Here is a 12,033-nt window from a genome sequence, read left to right on the forward strand (position 1 = left end):
AAAAAAAAAAAAAAAAAAAAAAAAAAAGTAATAGATTTTTTTTCTTTTTTTTGAGACGGAGTCTCCCTGTGTCACCCAGGCTGGCCTGCAGTGGCGCGATCTCGGCTCACTGCAAGCTCCACTTCCCGTGTTCATGCCATTCTCTTGCCTCAGCCTCCTGAGTAGCTGGGACTACAGGCGCCAGCCACAACGCCCAGCTAATTTTTTTTTTGTATTTTTAGTAGAGACGGGGTTTCACTGTGTTAGCCAGGATGGTCTCCATCTCCTGACCTCATGATCCGCCCACCTCAGCCTCCCAAAGTGCTGGGATTACTCCCAAAGTGCTGGGATTACAGGCGTGAGCCATTGCGCTGGGCCAATAGATGTTGTTTTGATTACAACGTATCAGAATTCTGAAGAGGTTCCTGCAGAATCTAGAAGACACAGCCTTTACTTGGCTGTAAGGATCTCAAAGCCTACAACACAAAAGCAGCATTAAAGTTTACATTACCCACCTTAGTGTCAGTGAACTGAATGCTAAAACTTATGTTGAAAGCCGTTAGTTCAGATACCTGTGCTCTATTTATTTGAATCAAAAGGAAAAACCGATTTTTCTTGCAACTTGATTGGAAACCATTTTGAAATCTAGAAAACCAATGAAAAGGCAAGACAAACTTTTAAAAACTCCCATTTCCAAACTGCTCAAAGCTCTACTTTTATAATATCCAGAATTTTCAGTGTTTTAATAGTTTTTAAGATGTCAAAATAATTAAGAATAATTCAGTTATACTTCATTTTATTCCAAAGCTACTTGAGAAAGGATTCTTGAAACATAAGAAGGAAGATTTAATGGTAATGAACTATCCTGAATAGGAACTGTCTCTGGCAAAATTGTGAGGTTTTGAGATGGAGTCTCGCTCTGTTGCCCAGGCTGGGCGTGAGCCACAGGTGTGAGCCACCGTGCCCAGCCTCTCATCAGTTTTTCAATCCCTTTGCCCTCTAAATTGAAAAAGAGAGCCAGGTACAGTGGCTCATGCCTATAATCCCAACACTTTGGGAGGCTGAAGTGGGAGGATCCCTTGAGGCCAGGAGTCTGAGACAAGCCTGGGTAACATAGTGAGACTCTACCTCTACAAAGTTTAAAAATAAAAATATTGGCAGGGCATGGTGGCTTGTGCCTTCAATCCCAGCACTTTTGGAGGCTGAGGAGGGAGGATCCCTTGAACTCAAGAAGTTTGAGACAAGCCTGGGCAACATAGCAAGACCCTATCTCCTAAAAAATAAATAAATAGGCTGGGCATGGTGGCCCATTCCTGTAATCCCAGTGCTTTGGGAGGCCGAGGCAGGCTGATCACCTGAGGTCAGGAGTTTGAGACCAGCCTGACCAACATGGTAAAACCCCATCTCTACTACAAAAATACAAAAAAAATTAGCCAGGTATGGTGACGCATGCCTGTAATCCCAGCTACTCAGGAAGCTGAGGCAGGAAAATCACTTGAACCCAGGAGGCAGAGGTTGCAGTGAGCCGAGATCCCGCCATTGCACTCCAGCCTGGCCAACAGAGTGAGACTCTGTCTTTAAAAAAATAAATAAATAGGCTGGGTGCAGTGGCTCACACCTGTAATTCCCAGCACTTTGGGAGGCCAAGGCGGGTGGATCACCTGAAGGTCTGGAGTTTGAGACCAGACTGGCCAACATGGTGAAACCCCATCTCTACTAAAAATATAAAAACTAGCTGGGCATGGTAGTGGGTGCCTGTAATCCCAGCTACTCGGGAGGCTGAGGCAGGAGAATTACTTGAACCCAGGGGACAGAGGTTGCAGTGAGCCAACATGGTGCCACTGCACTCCAGCCTTGGTGACACAGTGAGACTCTGTCTCAAAAAAATAAATACATAAAAATAAATAACTAAAATAAATAATAAATTTAAATGAATTTTAAAATAAAATAAATAAAAACATTAGCTGGGCAGCTACCAGGGAGGCTGAGGTGGGAGGACTGCTTGAGCCCAGGAGTTCCAGGTTACAATGTGCTATGATCTTGCCACTGCATTCCAGCCTGGGTGACAGAGTAAGACCCCGTCTCTATTTTAAAAAAATACACACACGGCAGGGTGCAGTGGCTCACACCTGTAATCCCAGCAGTTTGGGAGGCCAAGGCGGGCAGATCACGAGGTCAGGAGATCGAGATCATCCTGGCTAACACAGTGAAACCCCGTCTCTACTAAAAAATACAAAAAACTAGCCGGGTGTGCCGGCAGGCCAAGCTACTCAGAAGGCTGAGGCAGGAGAATGGCGTGAACCCAGGAGGTGGAGCTTGCAGTGAGTTCAGATCGCACCACTGCACTCCAGCCTGGGCGACCAAACGAGGCTCTGTCTCAAAAAAAAAAAAACACACACACACATACATATGGCCAGATGTGGTGGCTCACACCTGTAATCCTAGTACTTTGGGAGGCTGACGTGGGTGGATTGCTTGAGCTCAGGAGTTTGAGACCAGTGTGGGCAAGATGATGAAACCCTATCTCCGCTGAAATACGAAAAATTAGCTGGGCACGGTGGCACGTGCTTGTAGTCTCACCTACTTAGGAAGCTGAGGCATGAGAATCGCTTGAACCCGGGAGGCAGAGGTTGCACTGAGCTGAGATGCTGCCATGGCACTCCAGCCTGGGCGACAGTGCGTGACCCTTGTCTCAAAAAAAAAAAAAAATAGTGCCATTCATAGACAATACTAATCTTAAAGATTAATGATGCAGCTGCTTTGGAAAACATCTTGGCACTTCCTCAAAAGTTAAACAGAGAATTACTATATAATCCAGCAGTTCCACTTCTAGGTATATACCCGAGTATTGAAACTATATGTCCATACAAAAACTTGTACATTAATCAATCAAAAGCAATATTATTCATAGTAGCTAAAAAGTAGAAATAATCCAAATGTCCAGAAATTGATGAATGGATAAATAAAATGTGGTATATCCACACAATGGAATATTATTTGGCAACAATAAGGAATACAGTACTGATACATGCTACAACTAATGAACCTTAGTTCATTATACTAAGTAAAAGAAGCCAGTCACAAAGGATCACATACCGTATGTTTCCATCTATATGAAATGTTTAAAAGAGGCAAATCTAAAGAGACAGAAAGTAGATTAGTGGTTGCCTAGAGCTGGGGAGTTTGTGGGGAAACAGGGAGTGACTGCTAATGTGTACAGAGTTACCTTTTGGGGTGATGAAAATGTTCTAAAGCTGACTGATATAAGCTACACACTTCTGAATACACTAACCATCAGTGAACTGTATATTTTAATCTCACCGTAATGTTGTAATAATAGGGTCTCAAGATTCTGTTTCATAAAATGCAGGAATTTGTTGTTGTAAGGTTAATAAAATGGCTAGTTAGGGCCTGCTAAAAACAGCAAGAGTTAATCGTTTTATACCTGAGTTTTTATTATTACTGGGTTCATTATTATGAGTTTCTGTTCTATCTGAAAGATAATTCTGTGACACAAACTCAAGCCAAATAGAAAATGTCAAAGCTACCTACTCCTAACAAACCCTCTTAGGCACATTAATAGGTTAAAACAGGCCGGGCGCGGTGGCTCAAGCCTGTAATCCCAGCACTTTGGGAGGCCGAGACGGGCGGATCACGAGGTCAGGAGATCGAGACCATCCTGGCTAACACGGTGAAACCCCGTCTCTACTAAAAATACAAAAAAAAAAAACTAGCCGGGCGAGGTGGCGGGCGCCTGTAGTCCCAGCTACTCCGGAGGCTGAGGCAGGAGAATGGCGTAAACCTGGGAGGCGGAGCTTGCAGTGAGCTGAGATCTGGCCACTGCACTCCAGCTCGGGCGACAGAGCAAGACTCCGTCTCAAAAAAAAAAAAAAAAAAATAGGTTAAAACAATGACAATTTAACCTGACCTGAATGGCTGGGTGCGGTGGCTCATGCCTGTAATCCCAGCACTTAGGGAGGCCAAGGCAGGTGATCGCTTGAGCTCAGGAACTTGAGACTGCCCTGAGCGACATGGTGAAACCATATGTCTACAAAAAAATACAAAAATTTGCCAGGTGTGGCGGTGCACACCTGTAGTCCCAGCTACTTGCAGGGCTGAGGTGGGAGGGCTGCATGAGCCTGGGAGGTCAAGGGTGCAGTGAGCCATGTACACACCACTGCATTCCAGCCTGGGTGACAAAGTGAGATCCTATTTTAAAAAACAAAAAACAAAAAAAAAAATGACAACAACAACAAAACTGACCTAACAAGAAGTTAGTTAAAATAGTCAAAACTCTCAGAACTAAAAAATAAAAAAAAAACAGGCCAGGCACAGTAGCTCACGCCTATAATCCCAGCACTTTGAGAGGCCGAGGCGGGTGGATCACGAGGTCGGGAGATTGAGACCATCCCGGCTAACATAGTGAAACCCCGTCTCTACTAAAAAAATACAAAAAAATTAGCCAGGCATGGTGGTGGGCGCCTGTAGTCCCAGCTACTCGGGAGGCTGAGGCAGGAGAATGGTGTGAACTTGGGAGGCAGAGCTTGCAGTGAGCCGAGATCATGCCACTGCACTACAGCCTGAGCAACAGAGTGAGACTCTGTCTCAAAACATAAATAAATAAAAACTAAAAATAATAATAAAAATTTTTAAAAAATTAAAAACCTCTCAGAACTACTTGAAATACATATTTATCTCTACATTGATTAATGATGTGGTTTTTTCCTAAGTGTATATTGTGCCTTGAGATATTGGCTAATAAAAATATGAAGCCAGCACACAGAAGCACAGGAAAGCATTATTTCATTTTTATCTCAGCCTTTATTAATTTTATATTTGCTTTATAATGTACATAATATATTTAGTAAAACAGTAAAGTATGCAATTTCTAAATAGATATGTACATATTGAGAGTGAATGCTCAAAAGTTTCTTTGCAACAGAGCCATGTGACAGAATAACAAACTACACAGTTCATTTACTCAATTAACAATGCCTGCCAGGTTAGGCATGAGAAATGCTCAAATGGATAAGGGCCACAGTTAAGGGAGGGGATGCCATAATGAAAATAGGAGCATTAAGTGGAAGCAGGTATTCTGAGTGCTGAGACCTCCCTCACCCTTTCCTCCACCTAGATTCCAGAACACTGAGTCAGACCTCTACCACCTAGGCAGGAAATTAGAGGATCCCTCTCTGCAAAATCTGGCCAGACCGGGAGGAAAGTTCTTAGGATACTGACATAGAGCACTAAAGATATATAGTTAAGGTCAGAATAGACAAGCCCCACTCATTTGTTTACAGCTTCCACTCAACTTTTTAGTCACTCACTCTTAAATATGAGTGGCCAAGCAAGGATTACAGACATCTGAGAAATAGTCATCATGAAAAAGTAGATACGGAAATGTATAGATAAAACACGCCTCACATGAAACAGAGACTGAGCAGAGAGATGAAGAAAAATATCCTCCAAATTATGCAGATATTATGACCATGAAAGCAGGGTATTGTCTGTAAAAAAGGAACAGTAAAGGAAGAAGAAAAAAGTTCCTTAAATTAAAAACATGAAAGTAGAAGTGAAAATGAAATACACTAGACAGTATTTGAGAAAATCTCCCACGAAATATAGAAAAAAAGAAAGGAAAAAAAAAGAGACAAAGATGAAAAACAGAAGAAAAAATAAAACCAAAGGACTTTTCAACAAATGGTGCTAGAACAATTAAGACATCTCTGGCCAGGCGCGGTGGCTCACGCTTGTAATCCCAGCACTTTGAGAGGCCAAGGCGGGTGAGGTCAGGGGTTCGACCCCAGCCTGGCCAACATGGTGAAACCCTGTCTCTACTAAAAATACCAAAACTAGCCGGGCTTGGTGGCAGGCACCTGTAATCCCAGCTACTCGGGGGACTGAGACAGGAGAATCGCTTGAACCCGGGAGGCGGAGGTTGCAGTGAGTCAAGATCGTGCCACTGCACTCCAGCCTGGGTACAAGAGCGACACTTCGTCTCAAAAAAAAAGACATCTCTATGTGAAAAAGATGAACACATGAACCTCAGCCGGCGCAGCGGCTCACGCCTGTAATCCCAGCACTTTGGGAGGCTGAGGCAGGCAGATCACGAGGTCAGGAGTTTGAGACCAGCCTGGCCAATGTGGTGAAACCCTGTCTCTACGAAAAATACAAAAATTAGCTGGGCATGGTGGCGGACACCTGTAATCCCAGCTTCTCAGGAGGCTGAGGCAGGAGAATTGCTTGAACCTAGGAGGCGGAGGTTGCAGTGAGCCGAGATCGCGCCACTGCACTCCAGCCTGGAGACAGAGCAAGACTCTCCCTCAAAAAAAAAAAAAAAAAAAAGATGAACCTCAATCCATACCTCCTAATAGAAAAAATTTAACTCAAAATGTAAAATGGATCACAGACATAAATGTAAAATTTAAAACTGTAAGACTTCTAGAGAACACAGTAGAAAATCCTTGTGGCCTTGGATAAGGTGTATATCTTGGAACATAAAAAGAACTAATCACTTAAAAATTGATAAATTAGGTTAATCAAAGTTGAAAATGTCTATTATTTGAAAAGTACTGTTGAAAAAAGACAAATTGTAGTTTTGGAGAATATATGCAAAACATATCCGATAAAGGACTTATCATGCCTGTTATCCATCCCAGCACTCTGGGAGGCCCAGGTGGGTGGATTCCTTGAACCCAGGAGTTCCAAGACCAGCCTGGGCAACATGGCAAAACCCTGTCTCTACAAAAAATACAAACATCAGCCAGATGTGGTGGCGCATGCCTGTGGTCCCAGCTACTCTGGAGGCTGGGTGGGAGGATCCCTTGAGCCCAGGAGGTGAAAGTTTCAGTGAGCCAAGATAGCGCCACTGCACTCTAGCTGGGTGACAGAGCGAGACCCTGTCTAAAACAAACAAACAAACAGACAAACAAAAAAACAGAACTTCTATCCAGAATATATAAATAACCTTCCCAACTAAAAACAAAAACAATCCTACTTTAAAAATGGGCAAAAGGTTTGAAAAGCCACTTCAAAGAAGTTACATAGATGGCAAATAAGCACATGAAAAGATTTTCAACATCATTAGTCATTAGGGAGATATATAAGTTAAAACCACAATGAGACACCACCACCATGTACCTATCAGAATGAAGGAAACCGACAATACTGTGCAGGGAAGGATGTGGGGCAGTTGAAGCTCTCATCCATTGCTGTTGGGAAAGCACAATGATACACTTTGGAAAACAGTTTGGCATATAACTTATAAAGTTAAACACATACCACATAACACAGTAAATCCTACTCTTCAGTACTGACTTTACCCAAGAGAAATGCAAACATATATCCATACAAAAATCTGTACCTTAATGTATAGAGTAGCTTTCTTCATATTGTCTCAGACTGAAAATTACACAAGTGTCCATCAATAGAAGAATAAGCAAACTGTGTATATCCACAATGGAATTCTACTCAACAATAAAAAGGAACAAAGTACTGATACATGCAAGTTGGTTGAATTCCAAATGCATAATACTAAGTGGAAGAAGCCAGACTTTTCAAAAGGTTACATATTACATGATTCCATTTTATAACATCTTGGAAAAGGCAAAACTATAATGACAGAAAACATATCAGCAGTTGCCAGAGAAGGGTGAGGAGAGGGAGTGAACTACAAGAAGTTGTAGTTCTCTGTAGAGATGGTTTATATGTCGACTGTGGTGGTAGTTACAGAACTGTATGCTTTTGTCAAAATTCATAGAACTGTACACTAACAAAGTTTAATTTTACTCTATGTAAATTATACCTCCATAAACCTGACTTTAAAAACTTAAAGGGCTGGCCAGGTGCAGTGGCTCACGCCTGTAATCCTAGGACTTTGGGAGGCTGAGGCGTGTGGATCACTTGAGGTCGGGAGTTCAAGACCAGCCTGGCCAACATGGTGAAACCCCACCTCTACTAAAAATACAAAAAGTAGCCAGGCGTGGTGGCACATGTCTGTAATCCCAGCTACTCAGGAGGCTGAAGCAGGAGAATTACTTAAACTCACGAAGCAGAGGCTGCAGTGAGCCAAGATCGCGCTATTGCACTCCAGCCTGGGGGACAAGAGTGAAATTTCATCTCAAAAAAAAAAAAAAAAAAACTAAAGGGCCAGTCCAACAGATACAACATTCATCTAATAAGAGTTCTGGGGAAAGCTGTGTAGTGATGCGCACCTGTAGTCCCAGCTACGAGGGAGGCTGAGGCAGGAGGATCCCTTGAGCCCAGGAGTTCAAGGCTGTAGTGCACTATGATTCTGCCTGTGAATAGCTACTGCACTCCAGACTGGGCAACACAGACAGACCCTGTCTTAAAAAGAAAAAAAAAAGAGAGAGAGAGAAAGAAAGTGAGTGAGTTCCAGAAAAGAGGGAATTAAGAAAAAACAAAGGAGAAGAAATCAACAATGAAATTATTCAAGAAAAGTTCTCATAACTGAAGAACAAGAGTTTTTCAGATTGAAAGTACCCACACCCAGGGGCCAGTAGTATGGATGAAAATACACCCATACCAAGACATGTTACCATACATTTTCTGAATATTGAAAACAGAAGATTCTCCAAGCCTAGAAAGGGGAAAACAAGTCACATCAAGAATCAGGATGGTCTCAAACATTTCAACAACAAATACAGAAATCTAGAAGGCAATGGAACAATAACTTTAAAATTTGGCAGGAAAGTAATTTTCAACCTACAATTCTATACCCAGCCAAACTAGTATCCAAATTACAGGGCAAAATTAGATTTTTTAAGACATGGAATATTCTTTTCTTTTTTTCTTTTTTATTATACTTTAAGTTGTAGGGCACATGTGCACAACATGCAGGTTTGTTACATATGTATACATGTGCCATGTTGGTGTGCTGCACCCATTAACTCATCATTTACATTAGGCATACCTCCTAATGCTATCCCTCCCCACGTCCTCCCCCCACCCCAACATGGAATATTCTTAAAGTAATTTACTTCCCGTACACCTCTAGAAAGCTGACAGATGGCTGCACAAAAATAAGGAATAAATCAAGAAAGACGGAAGAGTGGAAGGACAGAAAGGAAGGGATCCAAGAGATCCAAAAGATAAGAGAAAGGAGGAAGGAATCTGCAGAATTAGGCTGCAGAGTTTGCCCTGTTCCCTTTATCCCCCCAACATGAACTGTGCTCTAAAGACAGGAGTAACTAGTCCAATTTGAAGCAGACTTAAAAGGCTGGGAGAAATGGAATTGACAGAATATTTGATGAGTCTAAGCATTCTGAGATAAACTTAGACAACTGGAAGAGAGTTTGGGGTTGAATTGATAATTAAGAAAAAAATGAAGCAAAAACATAAGGCAATTAAGAGTTCCAAGTAAAATAAATTTTATAGAAAAGGGCCAGGTGAAGTGGCTCAGGCCTATAATCCCAACACTTTGGGAGGCCAAGGTGGGAGGATGGCTTAAGCCCAGGAGGTGGAGATCAACTCGGATAATATAGTGAGACCTAGTCTTCACAAAAAATTAAAAAGTTAGCTGCACAGGTTGGCTCATGCTTATAGTCCCAGCTACTCAGGAGGCTGAGGTGGGAGGATCACTTGAGCCTGGGAGGCAGAGGTTGTAGTTAGCAAGAGATGGTGCCAATGCACTCCAGTCTGGGTGACAGGGCAAGACCCTCTCTCAAAAAATATATGTAAAGAAAGAAAGAAAGAGAAAAAAGAGGCTGGATGCGGTGGCTCACACCTGTAATCCCAGCACTTTGGGAGGCTGAGGCAGGTGGATCACTTGCACCCAGGAGTTTGAGACCAGCCTGGGCAACATGGCAAGTCCCCATCTCTACAAAAAAAAATACAAAAATTAGTTGGGCATAGTGGCACATGCCTGTAGTCCCAGTTACTCAGGAGGCTGAGACGGGAGCATGGCTTGAGCCCAGGAGGCAGAGACTGCAGTGAGCCAAGATCACTCCACTACACCCCAGCCTGGGCAACAGAGTGTGACCCTGTCTCCAAAAAAAAAAAAAAAAAAGGAGTTGCCTCTGGGGAGGAAAAAAAATTGGCAGGAACCATTATTTTTAAAATCACTTGCCTCTTTAAACAATGTGCATATACAACTTATTTTTTATCAGCTATAAAATATAAAAGACAAGGTTCTTATTCTTGAGGAAGTCATAGAAATAAGTACTAACAGAAGTAGGTTTAAAGCCTACTAGAATTTAAAGTGTTTCAGTGGGAGAAATTAATTCTACACAGTAGTGTTTAACACATATGTTTCTTACCATGTGTCAGGCCCAGAAAAAAAAGAACAAAGTGAAGCCGATGAGGAAAGGATTTGCTGACTGCCAAACCTACTGGGTCCATCATTTATCACTGAGCAAGCACACAAATATGAGCAGAGACATGGTCCCTGAGCCAAAGAAGCTCTGAATGTAGAGGTGGAGAATGACACCTAAAATAGCTATTACAAACCAGGGCGGCCAGGAGCCGTGGCTCAGCCTGTAATCCTGGTGCTTTGAAAGGCGGAGGCAGGAAGACTGCTGGAGGCCAGGAGTTCCAGACCAGCCTAGGCAACCTAACAAGACCATGTCTCTATTTCAATTAAAAACAAACAAAACACAATCTAGGGTGATGAGTGCAATCTATGATCATTACTGGTTCCAGGAAGACGGACAGGCGGCTGAGCGCTTTACTGACAGGAGCACTCACCTGCCCTTACGTAACGCGTAGCGCGGGGGCGGCTGCGTAAACAAAGGCAGCTCAGGGTCCAGGCTCCATCCCCATCCTCCCCGCCACCCCATTCACTCTCTAATCAACCTAGGAACCATCCTTTCCCAGGGACCAAGTCTCCGGCCAGAACTAGTCCCCTAACCCTTTTAGGGCTTAAGCCAACTCACCGACTCGGCTGCCGCTTCCTGCTCGTCCACCGCCAGGGCCCATGAGTCAGTGGCCATGGTCCCAGGCGCGGGTGGGAGGCTCGTGCTGGCGGATTCGGATTCGAGGGATGGCACGGTACACTGACCGTGGGCTCCAGGGGTTCGCAGCAGGCTCTGCTCCAGCCCCACTACAAGGCTGCAGACCGGAAGCGGCGCGCCACAGTGACGTCGGAGGCCGCTCCTGTTTGGCCACCCTTTACCCACTTGGGGCTGTCGATTCTGTCACCCTCAGGCCCGTACCCCTCAACCCCGGGCAGAGCAGGCTTTCCCATCAAGCTGTGGTAGTTATCTTAAAATGCCTAAGCTTTGGTCAACTTGGCTCTCCAACCAAAGAACAAAATCAGATTTCCGCCCAACACAGTGGCACAGAAGGCACTAATACAGATTGAACAGATTGAATATATCAAAACAGAAAACCATTAACAATAGTCACCAAAATGCAAAACAAGCAGAGAGCTGTTTCCCTTTTCAGGTTGGTAATTTAAAATGTCCAGTTGTTGGCAATCAGCCCTGTCAAACAACCCATTTGGTTAAAAGTCCACTTGACCACTATGCAATCTTATGCATGTAACAAAAGGGCACCTGCACTCATAAATTTGTACCCCAAGAAGAGGAATTGCAGCTCTCCTATATAAGGGTTGTATAACCAGGACAATGTTAAAAAGGAAGAAAACAGACAGGTGTGGTGGCTCATGCATGTAATCCCAGCAGTTCTGGAGGCCGAGGTGGAAGGATCACTTGGGCCCAGGAGGTCTAGGCTGCAGTGAGCCATGATAGTGCCACTGCACTCCAGCCTGGGTGACAGAGCAAAACCCTGTCTAGAAAAAAATATTAAATAAAATTAAAATAGTAAAATAATTAAATAGAGCTAGGTGTGGCGGCTCATGCCTGTAATCTCAGCACTTGGGTTTTTGTTTAGTTTTTTGAGACATAGTCTCACTCTGTCGCCCATGCTGGAGTGCAGTGGCGCAATCTCGGCTCACTGCAACTTCCGCCTCCTGGGTTCAAGAAATCCTCTTGCCTCAGCCTCCCAAGTAGCTGGGATTACAAGCACATGCCACCATGCCCAGCTAATTTTTGTATTTTTAGTAGAGACAGGGTTTCACCATGTTAGCCAGGATGG

The 12,033-nt window shown here is 43.5% G+C and overlaps 1 protein-coding gene across 3 annotated transcripts in view; it reads right to left on the reverse strand.

Annotated features, from left to right (window-relative positions):
- LOC111536158 (ATP-dependent RNA helicase DDX19B) overlaps positions 1 to 11,067 on the reverse strand; it is a 42,929-nt gene extending 31,862 nt beyond the window's left edge. For all 3 annotated transcript variants that reach the window (XM_026456476.1, XM_026456474.1, XM_026456477.1), the window contains exon 1: positions 10,872 to 11,067. The gene's annotated coding sequence lies outside the window, so the exon portion shown is untranslated. The remainder of the gene's footprint in view (positions 1 to 10,871) is intronic.
- Between the last annotated feature and the right edge of the window lie 966 nt (positions 11,068 to 12,033).

This window comes from Piliocolobus tephrosceles, chromosome 17, assembly GCF_002776525.5.
Source record: "Piliocolobus tephrosceles isolate RC106 chromosome 17, ASM277652v3, whole genome shotgun sequence".
NCBI lineage: Eukaryota > Metazoa > Chordata > Mammalia > Primates > Cercopithecidae > Piliocolobus > Piliocolobus tephrosceles.